The following is a 6,000-nucleotide window of genomic DNA, read 5'->3' on the forward strand; positions in this document are numbered from 1 at the left end:
AGACAGACACGAGCTCGAGTTCGTTTCGTAAAAAGAGTGAAATTAAATAAACAACTTATAATGTAACTGAATTCATACACCTCATGGAAGTTGAGTGGAGTAGTCTGGGTTGTTAGGAAGTGAAAACTGCTCACAACTGTGACAGTTTGAAAGAGAGGAGTTAATTCATCTCACAAGAGAGAGAGAGAGAGAGAGAGAGAGAGAGAGAGAGATCCACCATAAGGGTGCTTTACCACCTGTTTACCAATGATGTTGTGTGTACACCTACACTACGTAATATATAGCCTACTAGGCTGTGTATGATTTTGTGACTTTTGAGTTGACAGGATATAAGTCCGGAATTTAAGTATGTAGTATGTAGTACGTCAGGCTGTGTATGTTTGTCTGCTGTTGTTGTTGTTGAGTGGTGAAAGGGTACAGTGTACACACTACAGTAGGCTATGTGGCTCTTGGTCAGCTCACTTTCTTTCTACCATATAGCCTACTACTGTATACTCAAAGCTTATGGTGTCTCTCCCAACTGCCAGGTACACAAGTACACAAGCCATGCAGGTGATGACCCCGGACTCCCAAGCTCAGCTTCTTCTCAGCCCTGGCCCCTGAGTCCATTCTCCTGTGACATGCTGTGAACAGGGACGGATTAACCCCCACGAGGGCCCCTGGGCCGGTCATTTTTGCAGGGCCCCCATAGCGCTCCTGGGCCACGGCCCCACTGGCCCAATGGCTAATTTGTCCCTGGCTGTGAATGCTGGACTCTAGAGCCTGCCCTAAATCCCTGACAACTGCACTACACTAGAATGCTATGTGCAGTATCCAAAGTTGTTGTTGTGACAGGGTGGCTGTATTGGTTCATGTGAGTTGTTGTGTTGTGACAGGGTGGCTGTATTGGTTCATGTGAGTTGTTGTGTTGTGACAGGGTGGCTGTATTGGTTCATGTGAGTTGTTGTGTTGTGACAGGGTGGCTGTATTGGTTCATGTTAGTTGTTGTGTTGTGACAGGGTGGCTGTATTGGTTCATGTGAGTTGTTGTGTTGTGACAGGGTGGCTGTATTGGTTCATGTGAGTTGTTGTGTTGTGACAGGGTGGCTGTATTGGTTCATGACTATCTGGCATGTGACAGGGTGGCTGTATTGGTTCATGACTATCTGGCATGTTGTGACAGGGTGGCTGTATTGGTTCATGACTATCTGGCATGTTGTGACAGGGTGGCTGTATTGGTTCATGACTATCTGGCATGTTGTGACAGGGTGGCTGTATTGGTTCATGACTATATGGCATGTTGTGACAGGGTGGCTGTATTGGTTCATGACTATCTGGCATGTTGTGACAGGGTGGCTGTATTGGTTCATGACTATCTGGCATGTTGTGACAGGGTGGCTGTATTGGTTCATGACTATCTGGCATGTTGTGACATGGTGGCTGTATTGGTTCATGACTATCTGTGACAGGGTGGCTGTATTGGTTCATGACTATCTGTGACAGGGTGGCTGTATTGGTTCATGACTATCTGTGACAGGGTGGCTGTATTGGTTCATGACTATCTGTGACAGGGTGGCTGTATTGGTTCATGACTATCTGTGACAGGGTGGCTGTATTGGTTCATGACTATCTGTGACAGGGTGGCTGTATTGGTTCATGACTATCTGTGACAGGGTGGCTGTATTGGTTCATGACTATCTGGCATGTGACAGGGTGGCTGTATTGGTTCATGACTATCTGGCATGTTGTGACAGGGTGGCTGTATTGGTTCATGACTATCTGGCATGTTGTGACAGGGTGGCTGTATTGGTTCATGACTATCTGGCATGTTGTGACAGGGTGGCTGTATTGGTTCATGACTATATGGCATGTTGTGACAGGGTGGCTGTATTGGTTCATGACTATCTGGCATGTTGTGACAGGGTGGCTGTATTGGTTCATGACTATCTGGCATGTTGTGACAGGGTGGCTGTATTGGTTCATGACTATCTGGCATGTTGTGACAGGGTGGCTGTATTGGTTCATGACTATCTGTGACAGGGTGGCTGTATTGGTTCATGACTATCTGTGACAGGGTGGCTGTATTGGTTCATGACTATCTGTGACAGGGTGGCTGTATTGGTTCATGACTATCTGTGACAGGGTGGCTGTATTGGTTCATGACTATCTGTGACAGGGTGGCTGTATTGGTTCATGACTATCTGTGACAGGGTGGCTGTATTGGTTCATGACTATCTGTGACAGGGTGGCTGTATTGGTTCATGACTATCTGGCATGCTGGCAAAGAATATCTCTATGCAGCCCTTTTCTTTCTTTCTTTCTTTCTTTCTTTCTTTCTTTCTTTCTTTCTTTCTTTGTAGACATGTAATGAAACAGCAAATAACATGCAGACAATTTTATCACAATGCAAACAATTATTATTATGAGTATACAGGTGTAGTTGAGTGTTAGTAGGCCATACTCTGTAATATCAAAATACGATGCACATTAAAAACGCAAGAACGTTGTAAAATGTTTTGTAGATTCACAAAACATTAAATCTAATAGATACACTACTTGATCAAAGAACATCTTGTAATCAGCTCTATTGTTTTAAAATAATTTACTTTGGGAATTTTAAAAGGTAATTTTAAAAGGTATTATTTAAATGTCCAATAATATAAGAGGAATGGGGCAGTATTATGCGTGTCTTAAGTACCAGGTCTTATGACTTAACTTAAGACCTGGAGGCGTGGTCAATGCTGTTTGGCCAATCAGAATAGCCAAATGGCATTGATCACGCCTCCAGGTCTTAAGTTAAGTAATAAGACCTGGTACTTAAGACACGCATAATACTGCCCCTGATCTCTTCAGCCAACCAATATTCAGAAAACTGAGAGCTTAACAGACTGAAAACGGAACAGATGTTTTCTATTCTATTCATTTGTCTCTCACAATAAACTGCATTTGGCTTTAAGGCGTCTTACTGGTTATAGGGCAGTAGTAGGGGAGAGAGACAGGGAGTGACACAGCAAAGGTTGTCGGGATCGGGATACGAACACGTGACTGCAGCCTATAGTGCCTGGACCAAGGGGGCAGGCAGACTTTCCAACGTTGAAGCTCTGGGTCCTAGTGGTAGGAGGAGGGACTACAGGCGGACCCGTGGATTCATGACCGGGAAACCCCGTGCAGCTGGGCTTTAACGTTGAGCGCTCGGTTGCCCTACGTCACTCAGGACCTCAAAGTTGAGGTCCTGGGAGGGACTTCCGGCAGTCTTCCGGGTGCTTCAAAACGCCACTGAGCAACTTCCACTGACATGAATAGCTGGGGGGGCGGAGCTTCGCGCCAGTTCAGTCTCTATTATATATATACTCTATGGCCTGGACCGATACGGCAGCAGATCTGAGCCAAAAAGAATGTCTATTCTTAAAACATAACACACAGCTGGTGCTAAAACGATCTGGAAACATCACTGGTGCCACCAGGAACAAGAGGCTAACAGCACTGGTGCTACGAGGAGCGATGCTTGTAGGATCAATCATTTTAAAATGATCGATCGTATTACAGAAGTTCTCTGCACAGCAACTTATTATAGAGTCTGTGGACAGGCTAATCACCGTGTTTAGCAGGAATTGAGTATCTCCACACACGCTCGGTGTGGCACAGCAGATAATGGTCCTGTTTCGGTCTCCATAAGGTTCCACCACTGTGAACACAAAAACCTGTATTATTGATCTGTGCTTAAAGCTGCACAACGTAACTTTCCTCTCCTACCCCGGATTTGAACCCAGTTTCATGTGCAATATCCTGACATTTTTACCATTTGAGGTAATAGAGCCTGCCTGCTTGCTCAGGGTATAATTGGAATTTTGACCATCCGGTCCAAATCTGTGTCAGATTCCTGTGTCTAGGTGAGACATGACCTTTGACACAATCCAAAAGTGTCAATATAGTAGTTTTAGAGTTTTAGAGTTTTCTCAAATAAATGTAAATTATTGATTATAAATGAAAAAGTATATCAACACTTACAGTACAATGTAAGTCTTACATTAATACTGGTGGTGGTAAGTTGGCAGGCTAGTAGCCTACTGCAGCATCAGCTGTGTTACTTGATCAAAGCGAGGCGATTGTAATTGTGTTTGAACCATCAGATGGTCAGCTTTATTCCCTGTATTGGTCACATCTAATAATAACAGGGTTGGGGCGCGGCACTTCAGCAAAACATGTAAAAGCCACACCCTCTATCAGCTTTCTGTCCCCTCCCCTCACTCTCCCTAGCCAATCACATAAAGCACCGCTCCCCCTGATGTCATTTTCTGGCAGATAATGTGGGGGTTGTACGTACAGTACAGTATTGTGTACAGTAGAAGGAAGGAAGGAAGGAAGCATCATCACTCATGCACATTTCAACTGATTTGACCCCTGGTTTAGTTCCACCAGTGGAGGCGGGTACTGTTGTTCAAGCAAAGTACTGCTAAGAAAATAAGAAAATGACCTGAACTCCTGGTTGGTGCCTTTTTCCGCCGCCATCGGTGTATGAATGTGTGTGTGAATGGGTGAATGTAATGCACAATCTATGTAAAGCAAGGCGCTATATAAATGCACCATTTACCATTTAATATAATATAAATAAGGGGGGGGGCTCCAGGCAACCTGAATAGTGATGAATCAGATCAAACTCTTTGGTATACCCTATTTTCAAACTGTGGGATTGTCTGATTTGATTGACAGCCTTGACAGGTAATGACAATAATGACAATGTGATGATAGGTAACTACCAATCAGCGACCATGCATCTTGTGATCGGCTCTATTACTTTAGAGGAATTTACTTTTTTTTTGTAATCAAATGAAATGTATCATGTTCATGTCCAATGATGAAATCAGAACCATCCATCTCTTTAGCAAATCAGAGTTTAGCAACTTGACTGAGAGCTCAACTGACCAAATCTTTTCAGGTAGGGGATTTAGGCGAGGTTGCGTGCACGCATCCGCCTGGGTGACGGCAAACTGTTGGGCGAGCGCTGGTGCTTTGCCATGGGGAGTCAGATCAACATATGGAATGAATTCTGTACTGGCCAGTGTACAGGGTTTGATGATGTCAGATCAACATTATGGAATGTCAGAACAGGTCAGATCCATATATGGAGATCTAAGGGTGGCAGTGGGGGAAGTGTCTTGAGTGTACAGGGTTTGATGATGTCTGGCCATATACAGTATGGAGCGTGTCTTGAGTGTACAGGGTTTGATGAGGTCAGATCAACATATGGAATGTCAGAACAGGTCAGCTCCATATCTGGAGATCTAAGGGTGGCAGCGGGGGCAGTGTCTTGAGTGTACAGGGTTTTGATGTCAGAATGACATATGGAGCGTGTGATGGACTGACAACCATATATGGAGATCTAAGGTTCTCCACGGTGTCACGAGGCATGGCCATATATGGAGGTGTGACATGGCCATATATTGACATTCCCATTTATGGGGAAGGGCCCCTGGTGATGTTTTTAACGTCGCGACTACATATATGCCATATGGTCATTATAATTTACTTAGATACTTAGATACTTTATACTTTATTTGTCCTTTTGGAAATTTGTTTTGTGCCAAGCAGTCATCAGGATACAGAAAACATATACAAACAAACAGATCACACAGTACATGTCATTGACAATAAAGAAACAATGCCAAAAGAAGGCCACCAGTCATAGTTCCAAGAGGCATCACACTTTATGCACGGAACTGAGATGGTGGGGCCTGCTTGTTCATAAGTCCTATACTTATATGAACAAATCTAGCATACAACATTGATGCATGCTTGTTGTATGAGATGTATAGCTGATGAAAGCTCGCAATGCATTTCCAATGGGAGTCACATGGTTTGACACATTTGTGTTGTATGGCTTTCGGCTGTGTTTCGACTGCCCCCCTCCCCCTCATACAACACAAATGTTGTGTCAAACCATGTGACTCCCATTGGAAATGCATTGCGAGCTTGCATCAGCTATACATCTCATACAACAAGCATACATCAATCTGTTGTGCAC

This window comes from Electrona antarctica (genome assembly GCF_951216825.1).
Source record: "Electrona antarctica genome assembly, chromosome: 19".
In the NCBI taxonomy this organism is placed as follows: domain Eukaryota; kingdom Metazoa; phylum Chordata; class Actinopteri; order Myctophiformes; family Myctophidae; genus Electrona; species Electrona antarctica.